Here is a 27,432-nt window from a genome sequence, read left to right on the forward strand (position 1 = left end):
ATTGCTTTCAAATATCTGTCATACTTGGAAGAAGTTATAGGTGAAAACGTTGGCACAAATGGCTGCTTTTATTCAACTAATTTTCAATGTTTCCTATTTTCAGCGGTTAGTTTCTATAAAGATATCTTGAAGGATCTACACAAATGACCCCTTGCTGAATTCAGAATTTGGTCTACTTATCTGAAATGTATAGCTTTCCAGGATCCATGATTGCTTTCATACCCATTTCTACCATTAGCTGGAACAAGGTTGAAAGCACACAAAATTGCAAAAATAGGCTATTTCCCAATAAAACGCCAGCACTGTGTAAAAGATTTTGGTTTTCTGACAAACGTCTGTCAGTCCCTGAAAGCTGGGAAGATGGTGATTACAGCACCACAAACCCTTTGTTGATACCATTTTCAGGGAAAAAAACAAACTCTTTCTTCTGCAGCTCTTTTCTCCCATTTTACCCCCCAAAAAAACAAAATGTAGCTGTATTTTGGCTAATTTCTGTGTCTCCCCCAGAGGAATCAACAAACCCTGGGTACCTTTAAAATCCCCATGATGTTGGAAGAAGAGGGAGCAAATTTGGCGTTGAAACCTTATGTGGCCAAAAGTTACAAGCACCTAAGTGAGACCTACCCCACCCAAATAGCCCAAAAAGGCTTTGCCATGTGGGAAAAGGCCTACCAGTGAAGGGGTTAAGCCTCAAACAAAACTCTTTTTTCGTAAATTAATTCACACAATAAACTTCCAATTCTGCATGAACGAATACCTAACGAAAGATAACGCAGTGCTTCAGGCGAGCATGTGAGGTAGCTCTAATGTATACAAATGTAACAGAGAAACGTGTGAATGCTGAAGAATAACAAATCTCTTGTAAACTTCACTGAAAGACTATTTGTGTTCACACCTCTTGGTGAATAGCATTTCTACTTCGAAGTTAACTGGAAGCAGCTGCTACTTATAGAATGGCAGACTAATAGGCGTTTGCTTTTACTGATATATGAAAGAAATGACGAGTTTCCTTTGAATCAAAGTCATATGTTACAAAATAAATACTTTCATTCACAGCATCAGTTGGAGGACCTGTGACACTTGAAACGTTCAATTCCAAAGGGCATTGCACTCACACTCCTGCCAACCGCTTCCTGTCTTTAGGGCTCCTTTTTTGCGGCTGCCTTTGTTTTGGTCGACAACAGCAAATGTTCGATGAAGGATATTGGAATGCGTCTCAAAAGTCCTCCTCTGTGCCCAAACAGTTCATCAAAAATGTTGCATTATTTTAATGACCTCGGTCTTCTAATACTTCTGAGAGTGGATTCTCCTCTTCCTCTTATCCAAGATGAGAACTTACAATCAATCTCAAATGCTTACGAAGGTATTTCTTTTTCTATGGGTATGCTCAGCTCACATTTATGTGTTTATTTGTGAATGATTCCATTTTTTTTCCTTTCCTTTTCGTTATTTTTTATTTATATATCTATCGTATATATTTCCATAGCACCAGTTCGGTCCTGGGGGTTCAAAGACCTTTGCATAGAGGCTTTTTAGCCATGGTTTCCCCAAAGGGACCCATAAGAGGATTGTTTTGTAGGTGTGTATCAATTTTGCGTAGTAAACGTTTTGTGTAATTACAGAAATTCCAACAGATATCAGGAAAACTAACGCAAAATTGCACAAAATGCAAAACCGTCATTTAGCACTTTATTTTAGTTCCCATTGCAACTAGCGGCCTTTTGTACACAGACAGGCACATGCATCATCATAGGGTTTTGCGATTCCTTAATAGCGATAATTAAGGAATCGCAATTAAGGAATTGCAAAACCCTATGCATGTAGGAATCGCTAAAGAAATAGCGATTCCCACAAATTCCTTAATTGCGATTAGCAAATTGCGAGTCGCAATTAAGGAATGTCTTCCCATTCATTCCTATGGGCCTCCAGGCCCATAGGAATGAATTAGAGATTGCGGGAGCAATTTGCGAGTACCAGTAGGTACTCGCAAATTGCTCCCGCAATTTCGATGGTGCAAGGGTGTCAAAATGACACCCTATTGCACCCATGTATGTTCACTCTGCACAAATGTTGCATACACACATGCTCTAAGGGCATGTGTGTGGGCAACATGTAACTTAGAAAAATGCAAAGAAGTGCATTTTTCTAAGTTTTCGCAAATTACCATGAGGTCCAGCCTCATGGTAATTTGCTCACGCTAATAGCGAAATCGCTATTTTTTAAAGTGTAATGCATTGCATTTAAGGAATCTCAATTAGGGATTCCTTAAATGCAATCGCTATTTAAGGAATCCCTATTTTGAGATTCCTTAAATAGCGATTTTTGCATTTGGGATGATGCATCCCAAATGCTAAAATACCGGGAGCAAAGGGTCAGATTCTGAGAATCTGCCCGTTTGCGACCGGTATTTTGCTTGATGCATGTGCCTGAGAATGTATTAGGTAAAAGGGCTCGCAACTTGCACACTGACCTTTATTGAATACATGTTTAGGTCGAGCCTAGACAGCGCAGCTGTCAGGTGATCTGTTGTATGTACTTTGTGGGGTCTGACCCATCCCACTGGTTCGGATTGGCTAAAGTCTCTGTCATTTGAAAATCATAGCTGCAATGGCTAATGGTTGAGGCACGCCCCACCTTTTTCTTGAAAGTTAACTCCCATGGATTATTGGCTCAGGAATGAGCAGCGCCGTGCACGCTGCTTGCGTGCCTGTATCGTCTTGATTATTGCTGCCTGAATGCACTTTTGGTGCACTCACACCAATCAACTCATTTCAGATGCACAGCGCCTGCCCCCGCCTCATGGGGATTAAATGCAGCAGCATGCTTGTTGTCTTTATCACTCATATCAGCCCTGCAGAAATAGCGGTTGGAGGTTTAAGGTCGGACCCTCTACCCTCAACTACATCAACATCCACAGAGCCCAGAGAGCTGGAGCCTTGATACTCCCTAAGGAACAAAGTGATTAGCAGAACAGCAGGTGCAGTGAAACCGTGGCCCTGGGTGCGAAGGTGCCAGATACCCCCGCCCGATCCCTGTTTACCTACAGTAAGAACTAAAGCAATAAACCTTTCTACAACCTGAGAAGCCCCAGGCTGACCTGGGATGTAGATCTCGCCCCTCTCCTCATCGGGCAGCTTGCACCACTTCCTCCTGCTGTTGGACACATAGTATTTCTTGATCAGGAAGGCCTGCCACATGCTTCTTGGGGTGCCGAGCAGTGTGGGGAGTTCTACTGCGGGTGTCGCTCCTCTTTCTAGAGAATCTTCTTCTGGGGGTGATCTAGTGCCTTGCGGTAGTTGTCTGGAGGGGGTCTCTGCCTGGAGATTCCGACACTCTGTGTGCCTTCCCTGTGGGTACCTGGCTGCTCCCTCTATGGGAAGAGGGGATGTGTGGCTCAGCCGCTTGCTCCGAGGTAGGTACATCTCTGCAGAGGTTCCCACAGGAGGGAGGTGTGGGGTAACAGGCTCCCGCCCCTTCCGAAAGTGCACCGGGCGGTCCAGGCAGCTCTACTTTTGTGAGACTTTTTACATGGTCTCCATCTCGCTTCTTTTCTCTTCTGTGGGGTGCTCGTTTCCCAACTCTTGGAAGGGGTGAGGATGTAGCCTCATGGCTAGAGCTGTCAACTTTGGAGCTGGGGAACCAGATTTGAGCCTTGGCTTTGGCTCAGCCTCCTGTGATTCTGGGTCAATCACTTAATCTCCTCATACCTACCCCCAAAAAAATGAGCTTGTCCTTGAGTAACGTAACCTTTGTATTTTGACTTTTTGTTTATTGATCTTGTTTTTCGCTCTACGTCTGCACGTCTACCATTTTACTTCTAACTTCTTTTTATATTCTCTTTCACTTCTTTTGATGTCTCCTCTTGTTTTCCATTCAAATTCACATTTTTTTCATTCACATTCCTATCTTTTTTCCCCCCTGATTTATAACTTTGTGTTTAGCGCGTGCTTCGCTATCTTGGGTTTTCAGTTTGCAGCATCCTGTTATTTCTCGTTGCAGTGTAGGTGGCAGGAACTCTCGAGTGCAGTGTCGCCGGCAGCAGGAAGAGACCTGGCTTCAGAACAAGTGATAGGAGGGAGACTATAAACCAGCTTAGGGAGGGGAGGAGGCGCATGCAGTCAAAAGTAACGGTTACATCCACGTCTTTGGATGTACCTGTAATGCCGGTTTACAACTAGGCCTGGGCTAAAATTCTGTTCAGCTCACGGAAATTGCGATAATTTGACATTTTCGCGATCCGCGGAGAGCGCACAAATGTCAAAATTTCCGCAATCCGCATTTTACAGGAAATTTTTTGCTTGCTCGCGCTGTAAAATAATACATTCTCTCGTGCGCGCGATTGCCTTACCTGAATCCCCGCGTTCGCCGACAAGTTTTCCCGATCCGGTCGCGTTCTCCACGAGATGTTGTATTTTTGGTAGCCATTTGCGCTGTCTCGCGACAGTTCGCGCCCGCAGTAACGTCATTCGTCGCGTGATCACGTCTTTCTTCTCGCGATCATGCACCGCGAGACAAGTGAAAACAAGATGGACGCGCCCGTGAGCAACCTCATGGGTAAGTTGGCGAGCCGCGACCACCGCGAACGGGCGGGAAAAAAACTTCCGCATCTTCGCGATATTTCCGCGTGTTTGTGGAGATTTTTAACATTTTCGCGAAAACATTTCGAAAGTGAGTTTCGCAAATTCCGCCCATCCCTATTTACAACCCATTTCTAGAAGGTGGATCTCCCTCTTCGGGAGGGTAGAAACTGCAGCAGGCATAAATGGGCCACACACGCTGTGGTTACACCTGCCCTCTCTGAATGCCTTTCTGAACAAATAACAGTTTCTAAAGAAGCAAGGGAGGCGGGAGGCGGGAGGGGCCGGCTAAGGTAACGTTATTGCTGCAGTTTGCATACATTAGAACCTCGAAAGGAGGCGGTGGGAGATGCAGTTTTTTTTACACACAAATCGTGCCTCGGTGCAGGGTGGGACTCAAATTTGTCAATAATGGGCGCCTATTTATTTACGTGGATGGTTCGTATAGATTTTGTTGAAAAGCGAAAACGTGAACACTGCTAAGGAAGTTTTTGAGCCTGGGTGGTCAGAACTAACATTGGTGTAACAGGTACTGTGGCACTGGGGCCTAGGGTGTGAGAGGCCAATTGACTCCCAATTCTGTCTGTTTTTTTTAAACTAGGCATAAATGTCCCTTTTTAGGTCACGCTAGCGTTGCAGCGCATGCAGTATATACTATAGCATGTAAGCTCCGTGTAAGCTCCGCCCACTCACCTGAGGTTCTGGACTTTTAAGAGTCCAGAGGTGTCAGGGAAACAACACCCAAAGACCCCTGAGTTCCTCCTGTCTCGGTGCACAAATAAACAGAGACACGGGCTTCTCGATGGTGGCGTCAAAGACCAAGGTTTATTTACTGCAGGGACACAGAAGTTATAGGAACCACACAAAGGCAGAATCTACGAGACTGTTCAAATTGCATTAAGTGGGTTGTTCTTTAAATACACGCAAAATGTCTTTAGGCTACATTACACGAATATTTCTCATGCCCAACCCGGTATCCCAAACAAACAGTAAATAGACATCAAACAATAATTAGTCGTAGGATTTCGGTATTCGATCAGATTCCCTTGACAGTTTTCCATTCTTTGTCCGAACCTCCCCATCATAAAAATCGTAACCTCCCCATTGTAAAAGCCCAGAAGGAGAGGAGCAGAGCCAGGTGCAAAGGATTGAAAAGTAGGATAAGAGGTGTTTATGGATCATAAACGGGCATGGCTACCGTCTTCGGCCTTTCAGTCAGGACAACGGACACGAGAACCAGTATAGCAGGACTGGCCTCAGGCAGGGGAGGCAGCTTGATTCTGCCTAGTCATGTAGCGTCAGCCTTTCTCGGGGCTCGGGCTTACGTGTCCTTAACAAGGTGACTCTGCCGGGGTCATCGCCCGTTCATTGACTATGTGAGGGCAAGAAACAAAATGGATGCCGTAACTAAAATGGATGCCATGACTTTACAACAGAATGCCCTATTTCTCAGTGAATTCATGCTAGTTGCGTAGCGAAAACACTGTCATGCATGTAATGGATCATTTGCGGTTCATTGGTACCGAAATCGTGTCAGTACTACGATACCGAATTCACGGGTTCGGATCGCTACAGAACCTCACACCGCCCATCTTTTGTATTAGCTTAGGTCCTAAATGTAGCCTTCCCATTGGTTTTAGGCTTGTTAGTACCTCCTCCTGACGGCCATGTTGTCAATTGTGTCCTTCCATGGCTACTGGCCCCTTTACTGTCAATAGTATTTGGTTCCCGTGCTCCCCCCCAGTTCCCTCCCGCAGACCTTGACTTCTCCGCCCCGCCACCCCCCCGCTCTCCCGTTCGTTTCTTTTTGCCCGCCCGCACGCCAAAAGTGCAACATGCTTTTCTTATATTTCACTTTCGATGCTGCCGGGACACTTGCGATCGCTTGTCTATTCATTAGTTAACAAATAGTCCCCTTTCTATGTCCATGACGCTGTTTCCCATCGCTTGCTTCCAGATACACTGCGCAGGCTCGAAGACGAAATTCGCGGCCGCTGATTCTGGTCATATCTGACTGCCTTTCAGCCTATATTGACCCCTCTCACCTGTGTACCAACCAACCTATGCTTACTCTGCAACACAATTGCTAAATTAAAAAACAACGTCTTTAAATGTAGGCTGAATTGTGGGAATTTCTTGGGGGTAAATAATTAAAAAAAAACACTAATTGGTCGCATTTACAGCATATTTCAAAAGATGGAATGTGTTGGGTTCAACACAGAGAGTAGGCGTGTCCCTGCCGCGCTATTTGGGATCTCAATAAAATAACAAATAACAAGTAGTTAAGGATAAAAGTGTGCTGTCAGTTGCCTCAAGACAGGCCTGTGCAGGGCTGTTTAAGTACCCTTGTAAAACAACAAACATACTCTTGCTTACTGACCACCTTCCCTCGCCAAGCTGCAACCTGTCCCGAAGGTATGCAGAGGAAAGTCTCTCTCGTGCACACACTTTTATCTCCCATGCACTCTTTTTGTCTCTCCTCCCTCTCACACACACTCTATCTCTCTCCTTCTGGTATAGAGCCACTGCTAGTTTCTTTCTCTCTTGAGGTGCAAGTTGTGTTTCATCGTCAAAAGCCTGTCTTTTCTCTCTAGGATGTATGATTCCTCTTTGAGCTACAGGTTATCTTTTAGGAGCAAAGCTCATGTTCTCTCTCAGAGGTGCAAGCCACAGGCTCCCTCTCTTGCCTCTCTTAAATGCTGGTGTCTCTGGGCTGCACTCTTTCACTCACACATCTAGTTGCTAACAGTACTGACATGTCTTAACATTTATGTCATCTCTAAATCTGTGCCGCTGTAAAGGTGATCACATTTATGCAAAGTAAAAAGAGGATACAGGTTAGAGCCGCTGCAAATATTTGAAAACTTGAAAGTTCAACAGGCAGTACCTCTTCATATCCAATAACTAGAAATGTGACACACCTGTCACATGAGCTGCTGTAACATGAAACATTGTGAGATCAGGACTAAATTAAATAAGTGAAATTAGGCAAATGCATCAGTAGCAAGTTTAATAGCCAGCTCAGTACATTAATGCACCCCCTGCATCCATCTGTGCACAAAGCAAAACATGCTATTTGGCCTTCCTCCTTTATGCAGAAAGAAATGTGCACTCCCCGTTTTTAGGTCGAGCCTGGACAGCACATGTGCTGCTATGCGGCATGCTGCATTGGAGTATGGAATAGAAGCCCTGCCTACTCTCTGCCCATATTTGTCACTGACTTGTGTCATTGCTCTTTGTAAATACTGGCTTCTGATTGGTTAAAATGATTGTTATTCTCTCCTTAGTCCATCCTTGTCTTCATTTGTAACCTCCCATGAGGAGTGGCTCTTTTACTTCGGTTGTTACACAGTTGTCTTTTTTAATTTGTAAGCACTATTTTCTTTAATGATTTTCTCCTACTGTAGGCACAACATGCTTTCCTGCAATATTCAGCGCACCATGCGCGCTTTCACTTTCCGAGGACTCCAGGACAATGGCGGCCGCTTCTTTGAATAGGTCTCGCATTTACAAGAGTTTGAGCTATTGGCATTGTGAATGACAATGCCTTTTATTTATGTGTTAATTAGCAAAACAGATTAAAAAAAGGCATTGTAATTTACAATGCAAATAGCTTAACTCTCACAAATGTGAGACCTATTGCATTACAAATGCTTATTACTTCATGAACTGAACTATATATTAATAGGTTAGTTCACAAAATACAGATTCATAGTGAGTAACAATTCGACATGCCTCATAAATATTAATGAGGTATGTTACAATTTGTGGCCCACTAATATTGGTAAGAATTACAGGCATGGAGGCCAGTTGAAGTCAGCAGACCAACATCTCTGTGATAAATAAAGCAACCTTGTTTTTTAAATGCTGACGATTTTCTTAAAAAGAAGAGGGGATGAATTTAAAAGAAGAAAGGAAAAATGTTTACAAACTCTTTTTATTATTACAAAATTGTTTTTTTAACCACTTGAATGCTCAGGACTGCTGGGAGCTGTCCTGAGACACGGTGGGCGTGTGCTCAGGACGGCTTCCGGCCGTCCTAGCACCCACCCACGGGGGAAGCACTGTTTCTCCCCCCGAGGGCTGCCCATTATGCTACCCTCACCGGGGAGGACAGCGGAAGCCCCTCCGCTGCCCCTCCACGCCATCTAATGACATCAGTACGCATCGCGCACCGACATCATTAGATGAAACTGGACACGCTGGAAGCCATTTGCTTCAAGCGCGTCCAGGAGAAGGTGAGTTTCTCCTCGGGGAGGGGGGATTTTTTGATCAAAGAAGCATCGGGAAAAGGAAAGGGTTTTCTGGGTACGAAAACATTGGGGGATCCACGCAAGCCATACCTCCCTGGACTCCCCCGGGTGTCTAATTTTCAGAAATGTGTGGGTTTGGTAGGTTTCCCTTGATGCCGCCGAGCCCGGGTCCAAAAACCCTGGTGACACCTCTTGCAAAACTAGGTTGCTTTGTGATGGGGAATTTTAATGTCTCCACAATACGTTTTGGGCCCTTTCCTTACCCTAGGTGCCGGCAGAGTTAGGGTTCAAAATCCACAGCTAGACAGTTTTCAAAAAAAGGGCCAGTTCTCACTGTGAAAATGTGGTGTGGCAACATTGTGTTTTGGTCCGTTTTCTGTCAAGGGCACTAGGCCTACCCACATAAGTGAGGTACCATGTTTATTGTAAGACTTTGGGGAATGCAGGGTGGGTGGAATTTTGTGGATTCACACAGATTCCAGAACTTTCCAAAATAGAAATGTGAGGAAAATGTGTTTTTCTTTTACAAAGTTTGAGGTTTGCAAGGGATTCTGGGTAATCCCATCCTTGATTCCCCTGGTTGTCTAATTTTTAACAAGGTATAGGTTTTCTAGATTTCTCTAGGTACCGGCAGAGCCTTGGTTCAAAACCTACAGCTAGGCACTGTTCAAAAAAAGGGCACGTTTTCACCATAAAAATGTGGTGTCCATGTTGCATTTTGGGAGGTTTTCTGTTGTGGGCAATTTGCCTACCCACACAAGTGAGGTACCATTTTTACTGGGAGACTTTGGGGAATTTAGAGTGGGTTGAAGTTTGTGGATCCATGCAGATTCCAGTATTTTCCATCATAGAAATGAGAGGAAACTTTTCACCATAAAAATGTGGTGTCCATGTTGCGTTTTGGGCCATTTTCTGTTGTAGACACTAGGCCTTCCCACACAAGTGAGGTACTGTTTTTATTAGGGGGTGTTGGGGAATGCGGTGTGTGTGGAAATTTGTGGATCTACATAGATTCCAGAACTTTCCATCACAGAAGTGTGAGGAAAATGTGTTTTCATTGTTAAAGTTTGAGGTTTGCAAGGGATTTTGGGTAACAGAACCTGGTGAGAGCCACAAGTCACCCCATTCTGGATTCCCTGGGTGTCTAGTTTTCAAAAATGTATAGGTTTGCTAGGTTTCCCCAGGTGCCGGCTGAGCTAGGGTTCAAAATCCACAGCTAGGCACTTTGCAAAAAAAGGGTCCGTTTTCTCAGTAAAAATGTGTTGTGTTCATGTTGTGTTTTGGGCCATTTCCTGTCGCGGGCACTAGGTCTACCCACACAAGTGAGGTATAATTTTCATTGGGAGACTTAGGGGAACACAGAATTGTAGAGCAACCGTTATTACCTATTGACTTTCTATGCATTTTTGCCTTCCAAATGTAAGACAATATGAAGTCACTTTGAAAAATGTCCGATAATTCACATGCTAGTATGGGTACTCACAAATTCGGAGATGTGCAAATCGCTACTGTTTCTAAACTCTATATTTTGTTCCCATTTTGGAAATATTTAGGTGTCTTTGATACCTATTTTTCACTCGTTATATTTTACCAAATGAATTGCTATATACCCGGTACACAATGAAAAACTATTGCAAGATGCTGCTCAGTTATTGGCTCTAGGTTCCTCGGCTTCTTGGTGAACCTACCGAAGGGTCCAGCAGATGTAACAGTATAGTGCTTTAAAAAATCTGTTATACTTAGAAGAAGTTACAGGTGAAAATGTTGGCACTGATGGCTGTTTTTTCAACTCTTTTTCATTTTTTCAACTGTTAGTTTCTATAAAAAAAAATCTTGAAGGATCTACACAAGTATCCCCTTGCTGAATTCAAAATGTTGTCTACTTTTCAGAAATGTATAGCTTTCCGGGATCCATTATTTCTTTTATACCCATTTCTACCACTAACTGGAAGGAGGTTGAAATCACAAAAAGTAGCAAAAATTGGCTATGTCCCAGTAAAATGCCCAAACTGTATAAAACTTGTTGGTTTTCTAACAAAAATTTGCTTGTCCCAGAAAGTTGGGAAGATGATGATGTCAGCACCAGAAACACTTTGTTGATACCATTTGTAGGAAAAAAACAGATGCTTTCTTCTGCAGCATCTTTTCCCCATTTTTCCCCCAAAAAAAACAAAACCCACAAACCCTAGGTACTTTTAAAGTCCCCATGATGTTGGAAGAAAAGGATGCAAATTTGGCATGGTTACCTTCTATGGACACAAAGTTACAGGGGCCTAAGCGCAAACAACCCCAATTAGTCAAAAAAGGCAGGGGGGGAGGCCTTTCAGCGAACGGGTTAACCATTCCGAAAAAGGCAGTGGGCCCCTCGACTTCTTCCCATTTGTGAATGGTTTAGCGCCTCCTTTGATTAGTTTTAAATATGTATGTTTTGGTCATAATTTGGGGGGCCATTAGGATTCAGGACTCAAGTCCGCCCGCCATCCTAGCGGTAACGGGACCGCCCACCTGCCATGTGGCAGTCCAGCACCCCTGATTATGATGCGACCGCCACCACAGCGGTCGCATTTGGCAATTTAACATTACGGCAGATGCTGCTGGCAGCAGCACCCACCGCAATGTCAAATGGCCATGTTGTGCATTTCCATGCACAACGCGGCAGGCACCACGCAGTGCCTGCCACCTTGTGCATGGAAATGGAGGGGATTACCAGGGGTAACCCCCAGTGCACAACTGCCCCCCCCCGAGGGGGCCCATAACAGGCCCCCCAAAGACGGCCTCTGCCAGCCTTTCCATGGCAGTTCCACCGCAATGGAAAGGCTGGCTGATGCCAGCATCGTGATCGGGCTGGGGAGCAGTCAAGGCACCACCCCCATAACCACAGCCTTATCTGCTCCGCCAGACAATTGTTATGATTGCCTGTGGTGGAAGCGTGGCGGCCGGTCTTTGCACACCCACGCTTTTGGAACAATTTCCCCCGCCATCCTGATCTGGCGGGGTTAATGGGCATGCAGATGGCAGAGGGACCACCACCGCTGGGCCGGTGGTGGCAATCCCTCCGCTATTGTAATTGGGCCCTTAGTTCGCGAAACATTAATACATATCTTAAGGAAATTGTATTTGGCAAAGACATCCTTAAAACACCCGTGCCAAGTAACGATTTCTTAATGTTACCTAAACCCATGTAACAATTCACTAGATCTATTGAGTCAAAGGGTTTGGAAACAATAAAACACTTTGAACATGGGGCCTCTTCAAGAGGCATTCAGCACAACAAAATAGCAGAGCAAAACATAAATGCTGTGAACATCAGCCACCCATGTTGTATTCATTCTCTTTAGTTCCATGTTCCGTGGCGCAATGATGTAATCTCAGGTATTTAATAAATGGGCAAAATGCTAAATTCCCGAAATAAAGCAAGATTTTCCTGACGTAACAATATTTTTCCCCAGGCCCACTGTTTTGTAGGGAGAAAACAAAACACTGTTCATCTTGAATGGGGTGCAATAAATGTGAGCTTACTTGTATTAGATCAAAGAATGGTAGTTGGAGAGAACCAAAGTTGGGTTGGTGGTAAGGGATAATATTTTTGGCTGCAAAATTAAGTAGAGATCATTATAAAAAATTATATTAAATGGTGTTAGTGTTATGTGACTTTCAAGAGGACAGTGTTGTTTGAAGAGTGGGGAAAGGTACAGTCCCAGTTATACCAGCAGTCACACCAGGAACAGCCATGCCAAGCTTCACTCATCATGTGTTAGACGAACTCATTATGGGAATCTCCTCGCATTACCGTAAGGTCCGAGAATGGTCATGCAAAATAGCTGATCGACCTGACAGTATGTTTCAAGCTCTTACACCTTTTACACTTTACATTCTTTCTTTGGTGAATTGTAGTGAAGGTCCAGCCATCGAGTGTGCCTGAGGCCCTGATTGGATCTCTGTTGTGTCTTTTGTACCTTGAAAGCACTGTGATTGGTACAGTCTTAGCCCATGCTATGTGCTTGCGCAGACACTTCCTCCTCCTGCAACGTTGACAGTTTGTGCTGCAATACCGTTTCGGTCTTTCAGTCTTCCAAGTCATTATAGAGACCTTGATACATTCAAAAGCACTAAAAAAAATGGGGCCTCTGCATAGGCACTCATGCCGCCTTTGTCCTCTTCCCCTCTGAAGAATGTGTGTCAGGCAAACCTGGAAAGGACACACTGCTTTGAATTCCTGTCAATGTGCACCTCTTTGTCAACTGTTGGGCGGTGTGTTGTGCATGACAGGCTGGTATTATCTATGGCTTCCTGCCCAAGGACAGGTGCTTTACATAGGTAAACAATTCAGAGTCAAAACTCGTAGGTTCCAGAAAAGGTAAAATAGAATTATCATTGTATTCATTTAACTTGTTTAAAAAAGCCTTTCCATATGCTCTGTATTATCACCATTTTGGCATCTGGGGCCTAGTTATGAGCTGGTTTGTATCACTCTAGCACCACACAACGTGGTGCAAGAGTGACGCAAACCTTAAATTCAATTTATGAAGCCAATCAAGCCCACTTTGTGTGGCCCTGAGTAGCTTCATAAATCTGTAGTAAAGAAATGCAGTGCAAATTGTTGCATTGCCTACCTCTGGGAAGGCATCGCTTTTGTGTTCCCACACAATTCTTATGGTTTTTATGCATTCCCAGATTTCCCAGTAGTGGTAGACCTGGGAATGCACAACAAGATATGCCCTGCTGGGTAGGTGTAACCAACTAATCAATCAATCAGACAGGGTTTGTAAAGCCCGGCAATTCATCCATGAGGGTCTCCAGGAACTGTGAACCCTGCAGTGGTGGGGTTCAGCCAGATCCTGAGTCCTTTCCTGTTTGATATGAGTTTGATGGGGAGGTTGAATATGCATCTGGCTGCTGAGTTCTGCAGCCTTTCCGGGAGGTGTGCTTTGAATTCTACATTGTTGGACCTGTCAGCCTAGGGTGGTCTTCCCCTACCTTTTTGCCCTTGTGCCTCCCATTTGTAACCGTACCTTTTTGTTGGGCTTAGGCCTCTGGGCGCCTCACCACTGCTAAACAGTGCTGAGGTTCAGGTGCTCTCCCCTAAAACATTGCGACGCTGGCATATCTGCCACAAGCCCCTGCTACTGCAGTGAGGCTGAACCCTCCATAGGCTAACATTGGGAACCCCCCATTATGGGATAATTTCTGACAGGGACCTAATAAGTCGGTCGTGTTTGGTCTCGTTGGACTCGGGGCGGGGAAACCTTTCCAATGATATATGGGGTTTGGGCACTACTCCTTTAGCTATCCCACTTTTAGAAAGTAGATATTTTCCTGCCTACACTTAGTCTGGGCACTGCAGACTCCCCCCTCCCATCTACACACTGATAGCTGCCTGGGTTGGGAGGTGGGAGTGGTGATTCGCACCTTCTCCCCTTGAAGGGGCTGTGAATGGCTGCCCACTGTAGCCTTAACGACCCTGTATCTCGTCACTGTGACAGCCAGGTCAGGGAAGGCAGGGAACATCCCAGAACTCCCTGGACTCTTCCAGAAACCGCCTGCCCCCAGACCCTTCCAGAGACTTCTACCACCTTCCAGTCACTAGACTGCAGGATATATAAGGGAGGGTCCTGGCCTCACATTCTTGTTACACTGCTGGACCACAACAAAACTCTGCTGGAGTACAGACTGCTGCACCAGGAGGATTGATACTCTGCTGGAGCTGACTGTTCCTAGGAACTGCTGCCCTGTTGTTGCTGAGCTGCCCTACTGCCTGCTGATCTGACCCTGCCAAGAGAAGACTGAAGCAACATCTCCAGAGTGTCTCCGCAACATTCCTAAGGACTGCCTTCTCTGGAATAACAACATCCCCAGGACTTGCCCTGCAACGCTGTGCCTGTGTGCAGCCTCGCTGGCCCTGGGACCTTTAAGGAAACTGCCTCTGCAGTCCTGGGTGTCCAAAACTATTTTCCTAGTCACCCCTGAAATCACTGCCGCCTGGGGACCCTAACTGAACTGGAAAGCGCTGCGAGGAAGAAGCGCTCCGAGCCTGCAGTCACCGCCGCTGGCCCGTGGGGAAAAGTTCTTCAACCACTGTCCTGATTGAACTGAGGCGCTGTGCTCCTGCAATCACCGCCGCTGCCCCGGGACCCGATCGCGCTGTGAGGACTTTATTTGAACTGAGAAGCGCTGTGGCAAGGGAGCGCTGTATGGGCGTGAGATCACCGCCGCCATCCGGGACAGGAATGCGCTGAGAAGCGCTGCAGCCAAGAAGCGCCGTGTGCCGTAACCCAAGCGCTGTGGAGAGAAGGCGCTGTGGGCAGGGATCACTGCGCTGGGACTTGGGAGGAAAGTGACTTAAAAGTGGTCCTAATTTCACCGCCGTGGGCCAGGGTGAGAGTGCACCGAGATCGCCTGTGAAAGCACCGCCAGCGTCCCGGGAGAGGGAGGCTATTGCCTGCCCCGCTGACGTCACCCTTGTGCCGCGCTGTCATTGGTCCTAGACTCCGAGGATTCCCTTCCCGTCATTGGAGTGCCGCGCTGGGATTGGCGGCTGCCTCGAGGGCTTCCCCAGCTTTGGCCGGGACAGGGAGAGTTGCACGGAAGACCGGAGAGTGCTCAGAGGGCAGAAGGGCCGCCTGTTTGCAACCCCGTGGCGCCAGTGAGACATCGGCCAGCATACGAGGTGAGCGGCTGTAGGGGAAAAGGGGGCCAGAGCGGGTTGCAGGCTGTGGGGACTGCCTTCCTTAGTGGCGGGTGCCAGAGACTACATTAGAACACTGACCCGCCGGGGACCGCTGCATTCTGCCCTGCGCGAAGTCGTCTGCTGAATTAGGAACCTCAGCGCCTCGCAACTCGCCCCCCCCCCCCATCCCCTTTCCTAAGCTACCTCGCTGGAACACTTCAGTCCTGCCAGCCGACTGCGGGGACTGTAATGGGAAACTGACTTCCGTTTATTACTAATCAGGCCTGGAACCTGGATTGTTTTGATTATTGATCAGGCCTGGAACCTGGATTATATTGATTATTGCTCAGGCCTGGAACCCGGGTCATTTTGATTATTGATCCGGCCTGTAACCTGGAGTATATTGATTATTGCTCGGGCCTGGAACCTGGATTATTGTGATTATTGATCTGCCCGAAACTGAGATAAAGATATATTTATTTTTACAAATCATTGGTGTAGTGTCTTTTCCTTTGTACGTGTTTTGCTGTGGACTGTTGGTGTGTGTTGCACAAATACTTTACACATTGCCTCTTAAGTTACGCCTTCCTGCTCTGCGCCAGGCTACCCTGTCGGAAGCGGTGGTCTCTACTTGGACTAGGGTACGTACCCCGGCCAACTGGAGACCCCGGTTCTAACATTGGTGATCGAGCGGTGGGATTTGGACTTGTGCTTGTGTAACACCATGCAGTGGCTCAGTGTACACCACAACCCTACACCTGACTCCACTGACATTTTTTTTTTGTCTACCCTCTCCAATTGGCATTTTTATTTTTAAATTCTCCCTGACTGGCTGCTTTTTTAAAAAAAAATCCTTTTGCCTAAGTCCCATTTGATTTTCTCCGTAAAACGTCTGAGGTCCTACCTAGCAAGATGGAATTTGAGCTGGCCAACCTGGAAGCTTACACAGTGGCGCAGCTCAAAGAATTCTGCGAGGAGAAAAGGGTGCCCTTCAAGCGAAGCGCCAAGAAGGCGGAGCTTCAGAAAGCCTTGAGAGCATGGGTAACGGCCCACCCAGAAGGAGAAGGGGATGGGCAGGAAGCAGAGCACGACGCCACAGGAGATCTTGACCTACTGCCCTTGGGCGAAAATGGCAATTTGTTACCAGGTACAAGGGTACCTTCCAGGGCAGGCAGTAGTGTGTCAGTAAGGACCCTGTCCTCAGAGGAATTGGAGGACAGAAGAGAGGAGAGACAGTTTAAATTGGAGCTCGCCAAGTTGGAAAGAGAGCGCGAGAAAGAAAGGTGGGCCATGGAGGAGAGGAAACTTGCCCATGAGCTCAGCCTGAAGGAGCTGGAGATTCGAGCCCTACAAGTAGGGGCCAACAGCAACAAGAATGGTGGCAGCGTATCGACTGAAGCTTCACGTGAGTCCAAGGTCTTTATGCCTAAAGATGTGATGGCCAGTTTTAAGGTGGGGGATAATATTGACAAGTGGTTAGCAGCCTATGAGGTGTCCCTGAGAGCCCATGGGGTCCCAGAGAGTTCCTGGGGGGGTGGTTTGTACAAGTACATACCTCCAGAAGTTAGGGACACACTCCTTTGCCTAGAAAAGGATGACCAGACCAACTATTCTGTCATGAAAGCAGCATTGCTCAAAAGGTTCGGTCTTACCCCTGAGAGGTATAGGCAGAGGTTTAGGAATAGCCACAAACTTCCCACGCAGAACTGGGTCGATTTCCTGGACTACGCTAGTAAAGCTTTGGAGGGCTGGGTGCGGGGCAGCAACGTGCATGACTATGAAGGGTTGTATGACTTGTTCTTAAGAGAGCACCTTCTAGAGAAATGTTTTCCAGAGCTGCGCCAACACCTGGTTGACCGCAAGCTGACCAATCCTAGGAAGCTTGCGGAGGAGGCGGACACCTGGGTCAGTACCAGGGTGTCCAACAAGGGTTCTGGGGGGGAATCCCAAAGGGGTGGTCAGGGCTCCAACCAGAAGAGAGAGGGGGGAGATAAAAAGAAAGAGTTCTCTAAAGGCCCCCAAAATAATTCACAAGGGAAAGGGTCTGGGTCCCAGCCCCAATCTGGCCACCAAAAGCCCACTTATCCTGACAAAGGTCAGCAGCCCCGAATTGTCCGGTGCTACGAGTGTGGTGAAATTGGACACTACAAGGGGGATCCCAAGTGTCGCAAGAGAGCACCCCCTCCCACTGGAGGTAAAAACCCCGGAGTGGCTAGTGTAGCGCTTGGGGAGGAGCTGTCCCTAGATAATGGGAGTGAGGGAGCAGGGCTTGTCCTAGCATCCCTGGGAGACAGCGAGATGGTTCCTAAGATCCATGTGCCCTCAAATACTACCAAGTATAGGCAGTGGGTCACCATCAATGGTCAGGGGGTGGAGGCCTTGAGGGACACAGGTGCCAGCATGACTATGGTAAGGAGTCAGCTGGTTTCCCCAGAGCAAATCGTTCCCGATGCATTCCACCCAGTTGTGATGGCGGACAACAGGGAGGGTCACTATCCCATAGCACAGGTTCCATTTGAGTGGGGAGGGGTTTCAGGCCTTCTAAGAGTTGCTGTGAGCCCTGCCATGCCAGTGGACAGCCTGTTGGGGAATGACCTTGAGCACACTGCCTGGAAGGAGGTAGAACTCAAAGCGCATGTAGAGATGCTGGGGTTACCGGAGTGGATCTGTGCTACCACACGGTCCATGGCTGCCCGGAGGGGAAGTCAACCAGGGCTGGAGCCTGGAAGAATGGCCCAGCCCGCTGCAAAGAAGGGAGGAGCCCGAGGGCGTGGGAAGCCCGCCCCGGGGCGGTCACCCCGTGAGATGGATGGGGCACCTGAGGAGGTCGCACCGGAGTCCACGGAGGGGGACGTTGCTCCCTTGGGGGACCTACCTACCCCTGCAGAGTGGCAGGTGGAAGGAGGGCCTACCAGGGAGGAGTTTTGTCGGGCACAGAAGGAGTGCCCCACCCTTGAGGGCATGAGGCGACAGGCCGACGCCCAAGCAGCCGGCAATGCCTCCGGGAACTACCATATTTACTGGGAGGACGGCCTCCTTTACAGTGAGCCCAAGGCTCCTGTGCATGGGTCATCAAGGGCCTTAGTGGTCCCCCAATGCTACAGGGCCTTTCTTTTGGGATTGGCTCATGAGATCCCATTGGCAGGACACTTGGGCCAAGACAAGACCTTTGCTAGGCTTGTCCCACATTTTTATTGGCCGCGGATGAGGGTCTCCTCAGATACATTCTGCAGGACCTGTCTGACCTGCCAAGCTAGTGGGAAAACAGGGACTAAGCTGAAGGCTCCCCTGGAACCACTACCTGTCTTTAGCACCCCCTTTGAACATGTGGGCATCAACATTGTCGGGCCAATGGATCCGCCGACGTCTTCTGGTCACAGGTTTATCCTGGTTCTGGTGGACCATGCCACCCGGTACCCAGAGGCTATTCCTCTGAGGACCATCACTGCACCTGCGGTGGCCCGGGCCCTGATGGGGATTTTTACCCGAGTGGGTTTCCCCAAAGAAGTTTTGTCCGACAGGGGCACCAATTTTATGTCTGCCTACATGCAAGCGATGTGGAAGGAGTGTGGGGTTACTTATAAGTTTACCACCCCTTACCACCCACAGACCAATGGTCTCGTGGAGAGATTTAACAAGACCCTAAAGGGCATGATCAGGAGTCTGCCTGAGGGCCTGAGGAAAAAGTGGGACATCCTCTTGCCCTGTTTGTTGTTTTCCTACCGGGAGGTACCGCAGAAGGGGGTGGGTTTCAGCCCCTTCGAGCTTTTGTACGGTCACCCTGTCAGGGGACCTCTCAGTTTAGTGAAGGATGGGTGGGAGAAGACCTCCAGGAGGCTTCCCCAAGATGTAGTGAGCTACATGCTGGCCTTCCGCAGCCAAATGGCTAAGTTGTGGAAGCAAGCTTCTGACAACTTAGAGGCCAGCCAGGCGGTGATGAGGGAATGGTACGACCAGAATTCTCACCCCATGGCGCTAGAGCCTGGACAGAGGGTGTGGGTCATGGAGCCTGGAGAGCTCAGTGCCCTCCAGGACCGCTGGACGGGCCCTTATGAGATATTGGAGAAGAAGGGTAAGGCCACTTACCTGGTGGACCTTAAGACCCCCAGGCAGCCCCACCGGGTACTACACGCCAATCGCCTCAAACCCCACCATGAGAGGTCTGAGCTCACCTTACTGACGGTGACTGATGGGGCAGAGGAAGAGGAGAGTGAACCTCTCCCAGACCTCTTTGCTTCCAAAGAGAAGGACGGATCGGTGGAGGGAGTGGTCCTCTCCCCATCCTTGACTCCTGAGCAAGAGAGGGACTGCCGCCAGGTCCTGGAGCAGTTCTCTTCCGTGTTTTCCCTTATTCCGGGGATTACCCACCTGTGTACCCATGATGTGGACACAGGAGACAGCCTCCCTGTCAAGTCCAAGTCTTACAGGCTGTCAGACAAGGTGAGGGCCAGCATCCAGAGTGAAGTCGCTAAGATGCTGGAGTTGGGGGTGATAGAGCCCTCCAACAGCCCTTGGTCCAGTCCGGTGGTTCTGGTACCAAAAGCTGCCCCACCGGGCACCACACCAGAACTTAGGTTCTGTGTGGATTACAGAGGACTGAATTCTGTGACCAAGACTGATGCTCATCCCATCCCCAGGGCGGATGAGCTCATTGACCGGCTGGGGGCTGCCCGTTACCTGAGTACCTTTGACCTCACATCAGGGTACTGGCAGATCGCCCTGACGGACGAAGCCAAGGAGAGGTCTGCCTTCTCCACCTCCGAGGGCCACTATCAGTTTAGGGTGATGCCCTTTGGACTGACAAACGCTCCTGCCACCTTCCAGCGGCTGGTGAACCGGGTCCTCTCCGGTTTAGAGGCTTTCTCTGCTGCCTACCTGGACGACATAGCTGTCTTCAGTAGCAGCTGGGAGGACCATCTGTGTCACCTCCAGGAAGTGCTTCAGGCCCTGCGGCAGGCGGGCCTGACTATCAAAGCCAGCAAATGCCAGATAGGGCAGGGGTCGGTAGTCTACCTAGGACACTTGGTGGGCAGGGGTAAGGTGCAGCCCCTACAGGCCAAGATAGAAACTATCCTAGCCTGAGAGCCCCCCAAAACACAAACCGAGGTCAGGGCTTTCCTGGGCCTCACAGGATACTACCGCAGATTTGTCAAGGGTTATGGCACCATCGTGGACCCCTTGACTGAGCTAACCTCTAAAAAACACCCTAGGAAAGTAATCTGGACAGAGGCTTGCCAAAAAGACTTTGACTCCCGAGAAATTCTCGGCATGCCTGGTAGCACTGGATGGGTGGATGAAGTCAAACTACCTCCGTCTTAACAGCAATAAGACGGAGGTTCTTATTGTCGGTCCTTGTCCATCCATCTGGACTTCCGCTTGGTGGCCCTTAGAACTGGGTTCTGTTCCGGTCCCGGTGGAAATAGTCAAGAATCTTGGCATACTCCTTGATTCCAATCTTGCCTATACTAGCCATGTGGGAAATGTGGCCGGTAAGTGCTATGGTATTCTAAAGATCCTTAGGAAGATTCTTGACCTTCTGCCTCCTAGCGCTAGAAAAACAATGATACATGCCTTGGTCACCTCCCACTTAGACTATGGGAACTCTCTCCTATGTGGACTAAGTGGGAAAGGACTAATGCAGCTACAGCGTGTTCAAAGTGCAGCTGCTAGGCTTGTTTTGAACCTTCCTAGAAGAGCCTCGGGGAAAAAAGCCCTCCATTCATTACATTGGCTCCCGATAAGAGAACGAATCACATTTAAAATGTTGTGCATTGCCCATCGCATTGCTCATCTAAAAGCTCCCTCTTATCTCCAAGCTCTGCTTCCTGTCTATCGGCCTTCACGCCCTCTTAGATCTATGGGCAATATGCTGTTAGTCGTACCACGGATTTACAGAGCAAGGATGGGAGGACGGTCTTTTCGCTATCTCGCTAGCAAGGGCTGGAATGACCTTCCCATCGAACTAAGAATGGAACCGTCTGAAACAAGGTTCAGACAAATGTTGAAAACCCGTCTTTTCCCCAAAGACTAATTAATATGGTTCTCCGGCTTCTCTCCTCCGCCTCTTTGGCTACTGAGTGATGTGGGTGGTACTATCAGCGCGGGGACGCTCTGTTCCGTGTGCAACCAGGCGCTTAATAAATGCCATTAATAATAATAATAATAAAGCAGGCCATGTGCACAGCTCCTGTGCTCAAGGCCCCAGATTTCTCCAAAGAATTCATTGTCAAAACGGACGCCTCAGAGCATGGCATAGGGGCAGTACTTTCGCAACTCTATGAGGAGGGCCTGGACCAACCAGTTGCTTTCCTCTCCAGGAGGCTACTCCCCCGGGAACAGAGGTGGAGTGCTATAGAGAGAGAAGCTTTCGCGGTGGTCTGGGCTGTGAAGAAGCTGAGGCCATACTTGTTTGGCTCCCACTTCCTGATTCAGACTGACCACCGGCCCGTCAGGTGGCTCATGCAAATGAGGGGCGAAAATCCCAAATTGTTGAGGTGGTCCATTTCCCTACAGGGGATGGACTTCAGGGTGGAACACCGACCCGGAGTAGACCACGCCAATGCTGACGGTCTCTCTAGGTTCTTCCGCCTTAGTGATGAGAACTCCCTAGAGGTTGGGTAGTTCTCCCCACTTTCAGCTGGGGGGGACACGTGTTGGACCTGTCAGCCTAGGGTGGTCTTCCCCTACCTTTTTGCCCTTGTGCCTCCCATTTGTAACCGTACCTTTTTGTTGGGCTTAGGCCTCTGGGCGCCTCACCACTGCTAAACAGTGCTGAGGTGCAGGTGCTCTCCCCTAAAACATTGCGACGCTGGCATATCAGCCACAAGCCCCTGCTACTGCAGTGAGGCTGAACCCTCCATAGGCTAACATTGGGAACCCCCCCTTATGGGATAATTTCTGACAGGGACCTAATAAGTCGGTCGTGTTTGGTCTCGTTGGACTCGGGGCGGGGAACCCTTTCCAATGATATATGGGGTTTGGGCACTACTCCTTTAGCTATCCCACTTTTAGAAAGTAGATATTTTCCTGCCTACACTTAGTCTGGGCACTGCAGACTCCCCCCTCCCATCTACACACTGATAGCTGCCTGGGTTGGGAGGTGGGAGTGGTGATTCGCACCTTCTCCCCTTGAAGGGGCTGTGAATGGCTGCCCACTGTAGCCTTAACGACCCTGTATCTCGTCACTGTGACAGCCAGGTCAGGGAAGGCAGGGAACATCCCAGAACTCCCTGGACTCTTCCAGAAACCCCCAGACCCTTCCAGAGACTTCTACCACCTTCCAGTCACTAGACTGCAGGATATATAAGGGAGGGTCCTGGCCTCACATTCTTGTTACACTGCTGGACCACGACGAAACTCTGCTGGAGTACAGACTGCTGCACCAGGAGGATTGATACTCTGCTGGAGCTGACTGTTCGTAAGAACTGCTGCCCTGTTGTTGCTGAGCTGCCCTACTGCCTGCTGATCTGACCCTGCCAAGAGAAGACTGAAGCAACATCTCCAGAGTGTCTCCGCAACATTCCTAAGGACTGCCTTCTCTGGAATAACAACATCCCCAGGACTTGCCCTGCAACGCTGTGCCTGTGTGCAGCCTCGCTGGCCCTGGGACCTTTAAGGAAACTGCCTCTGCAGTCCTGGGTGTCCAAAACTATTTTCCTAGTCACCCCTGAAATCACTGCCGCCTGGGGACCCTAACTGAACTGGAAAGCGCTGCGAAGAAGAAGCACTGCGAGGAAGAAGCGCTCCGAGCCTGCAGTCACCGCCGCTGGCCCGTGGGGAAAAGTTCTTCAACCACTGTCCTGATTGAACTGAGGCGCTGTGCTCCTGCAATCACCGCCGCTGCCCCGGGACCCGATCGCGCTGTGAGGACTTTATTTGAACTGAGAAGCGCTGTGGCAAGGGAGCGCTGCTGTATGGGCGTGAGATCACCGACGCCATCCGGGACAGGAATGCGCTGAGAAGCGCTGCAGCAAAGAAGCGCCGTGTGCCGTAACCCAAGCGCTGTGGAGAGAAGGCACTGTGGGCAGGGATCACTGCGCTGGGACTTGGGAGGAAAGTGACTTAAAAGTGATCCTAATTTCACTGCCGTGGGCCAGGGTGAGAGTGCACCGAGATCGCCTGTGAAAGCACCGCCAGCGGCCCGGGAGAGGGAGGCTATTGCCTGCCCCGCTGACGTCACCCTTGTGCCGCGCTGTCATTGGTCCTAGACTCCGAGGATTCCCTTCTCGTCATTGGAGGGCCGCGCTGGGATTGGCGGCTGCCTCGAGGGCTTCCCCAGCTTTGGCCGGGACAGGGAGAGTTGCACGGAAGACCGGAGAGTGCTCAGAGGGCAGAAGGGCCGCCTGTTTGCAACCGCGTGGCGCCAGTGAGACATCGGCCAGCATACGAGGTGAGCGGCTGTAGGGGAAAAGGGGGCCAGAGCGGGTTGCAGGCTGTGGGGACTGCCTTCCTTAGTAGCGGGTGCCAGAGACTACATTAGAACACTGACCCGCCGGGGACCGCTGCCTTCTGCCCTGCGCGAAGTCGTCTGCTGAATTAGGAACCTCAGCGCCTCGCAACTCGCCCCCCCCCCATCCCCTTTCCTAAGCTACCTCGCTGGAACACTTCAGTCCTGCCAGCCGACTGCAGGGACTGTAATGGGAAACTGACTTCCGTTTATTACTAATCAGGCCTGGAACCTGGATTGTTTTGATTATTGATCAGGCCTGGAACCTGGATTATATTGATTATTGCTCAGGCCTGGAACCCGGGTCATTTTGATTATTGATCAGGCCTGTAACCTGGAGTATATTGATTATTGCTCGGGCCTGGAACCTGGATCATTTTGATAATTGATCAGGCCTGGAACCTGGATTATATTGATTATTGCTCAGACCTGGAACCTGGATCATTTTGATAATTGATCAGGCCTGGAACCTGGATTATATTGATTATTGCTCAGACCTGGAACCTGGATTATTGTGATTATTGATCTGCCCGAAACTGAGATAAAGATATATTTATTTTTACAAATCATTGGTGTAGTGTCTTTTCCTTTGTACGTGTTTTGCTGTGGACTGTTGGTGTGTGTTGCACAAATACTTTACACATTGCCTCTTAAGTTACGCCTTCCTGCTCTGCGCCAGGCTACCCTGTCGGAAGCGGTGGTCCCTACTTGGACTAGGGTACATACCCCGGCCAACTGGAGACCCCGGTTCTATCATACATAAAGTGTTTTGCTGAAGTTGAGTCGCCTGGGGTCTAGGGGTTGAGTGACATTTTTTCTAGTTTCAACTGAGATCCATTTGTAGATCTTACGGGGCATGCGAAGGGTGAGGGAGCAGGATGAGGAGACTGCATTGGTCTGTCTATTCACGTTAAGCTTACTGTCAAGGATGATTCCAAGGTTGCAGGCATGGTCAGTCGGAGTCAGCAAGAGTTCAAGTTTGGATGGCCACCAGGAGTCGATCCAAGTTGAGGCAGTGTTCCTGAAGATCAGCATTTCTCTTTTGTCTGTGTTGGGTCTGAGGCAATTGTCTTTCATCCATGGGATCTGACGATGTTGGCCAAGGGAGTCACGCAGACGTTGAACAGAGTGGGGCTGAGGGACAAGCCTTGAGGGGTGCTGCACATGATATTCTTCAGTTCTGTGACAAAGGGGGTAGGCGGACTCTCTGGCTTCTTCCTGTGAGGAAGGAGGCAATGCAGTTGAGGACGTTTCCTTGGGTTCTAATGTGATGGAGTCTCTTGATGAGGATGTGAAGAGAAACAGAGTTGTATGAAGCTCAGAGGTTGAGGAGAATCAGGGCTGCCATTTTTCTCTGGTTCAGGAGGTTTCTGATGTCATCGGTTACAACAATCAGGGCAGTTTTGGTGCTGTGGTTGGTGTGGAATCCAGATTGGGAGGTGCCCAGAAGGCTTCTATACTCCAGGGGTTCCATGAGCTGGTGGTTGATGGTCTTTTCAAGGTCTTTGGCTGAAAAGGTGAGCGGTGAGATGGGATGGTAGTTCTTGAAGTCGCTGGGGTCAGTGGATGGTTTCTTGAGTAGGGGTTTGACTTCTGTGTGCTGCCATTCATCGAGGAAGATGGCCAAGGAGATGGATGCATTGAAGATGGTGGTGAGCCCCTTGCAGATTATCCTGCTCCAGAGGTTGAATATGTGGGTTGGGGCAGTGGTCCAAGGGCAGTCCAGAGTGGATGCACTTCATGACAACAGTGATTTCCTGAGGCGTGAGCTGGGCCCAGTTCATTAACCCCTTCAGCGCGGCGTGGATTACCGCGCTGTGCTGAAGGGTTCGTGCATGGGCGGGGCCAAGACGGAGCGGTTCCGTCATCCGCACAGCGCGACCGATGCGCATGACGGAACCGCTCCGTCATGCGCATCGAAAGGGTTAATGGGTGGTTGGAGATATGACTAGAGAAAGCAAGGTGGTTGAGGGGGTCGACAGAGGTTGGTTGTGGTTCAAAGTCTTTCTAGATGGTGGTGATCTTGTGGTAGAAGAAGTTGGAGAACTCTCTGACAATGTTGAAGAGTTCTTTGCTGTGGTTGGAGCTGGCTTCAATGCACTAGGCGACGGTGGCCCATTTTCTCTTTTTTGGGAGATGTTGGTAATGCTTAAGGGATGTCTTGAAAGTGGCTCAATCCATGGTTTCTTTGGTGGTGCGCCATCTCCTTTCAAGATACTTGCACATGTGTTTAGTGGTTCTTTGTTCTGTGATGTGCCAGCTGGCTTCTTTGAAGGGTTTCTTGAGTTTGGTAGGCTTGACGTGGTGATTTTGTCAGCACAGTCTGTAATCCAGGTGGAGAGGTTCTCTTGACAGCTTGATCTAGGTTGGTGGAGGTGTCAGGGTGGGGGGCCGTGATGACATTGGTCCACTGGGTCTCAGAGATTTTTTTCCAGCTGTGGTGATGGGTGCAGGGTGGCTTTGTAGTGGAACTGGGGAATCCTGTGATGTGCATTGGCTGGACTTGACACTGCCACTGGCCATGAAGATGGGATCGAGTGTGTGTCATATGATGTGTGTGGAGTTGGTGACAATCTGGGTAAGGCTGATGTTATTCATGCTTTCAAGGGGGTTTATGGTATTGCTGTTGTTGGGGTTGTCAAGGTGAAAGGTGAGGTCTCTGAGGAGGATGTAGTGCTAGGATTTAATGGCAACCAGGACTATAAGTTTGAGAATGTTGTTGCAGAAGCTGGGGCGAGGTCCTGGGAGTCTGTAGGCGAGGGTGCCTCTGATGCTGATTTTCCCATTGGAATGGAGGTGGAAGTTGAGGTGTTTCCATGACCGGGGTGGCGTGATCTACAGTGATGTTGCAGATAATGGTTTATTTGCAGAAGATGGCGATCCCACCTCATGTTGTAGATGCGGTCTTGGTGTGGGATCTTGTAGCCATCCAGTTTTGCTGCAGCAATGTCAGGTGTAGAAGCAGGGTCGAGCCAGGTCTCAGTGGAGAAGATGACATCGGGGATGAGCAAAGTACTTCTATCCCAGATCTCAGTGGCGTGCTTTCAGAGTGATTTACATTGAGTAGTAGGCAGTGGAGATGATTCGGCATGATTTTGATGGCAGTTGCCAAGCGTGCAGGAGAATTGGTGTTTCAGGAGAAGAGGCAGGGCTGGCAGGTGAACGGTCCTGATATGGAGCGAGGAGAGGTACTGCAGCAGTTATTGTCACAGGGACCAGGGTCCAGGGCAGTGAACTTAGAGGTGGTTTCTCTCCGGGGTCAGAAGGGCCAGACTTCCTGGTGCTGGGCGCAGTCCAGGCCAAGAGTGGTGCAGATGGGCTTTCCTTTGGTATGCCTTTGTCGTGCGTGCTGCACAGCTTCTTTGTGTGGTCGCACTGCGGCCTCCATTAAGTAGGTTGGGAGGAGGAAGGGGCTCTGAGGAGGTGGGTGAGGTGTCAGGAGGCACTGGACAGAAAACCACCGGAATGTGGTGTATGGCGCAACAGGCA

Source organism: Triturus cristatus, chromosome 2_2, assembly GCF_964204655.1.
Source record: "Triturus cristatus chromosome 2_2, aTriCri1.1, whole genome shotgun sequence".
Classification (NCBI taxonomy): Eukaryota; Metazoa; Chordata; class Amphibia; order Caudata; family Salamandridae; genus Triturus; species Triturus cristatus.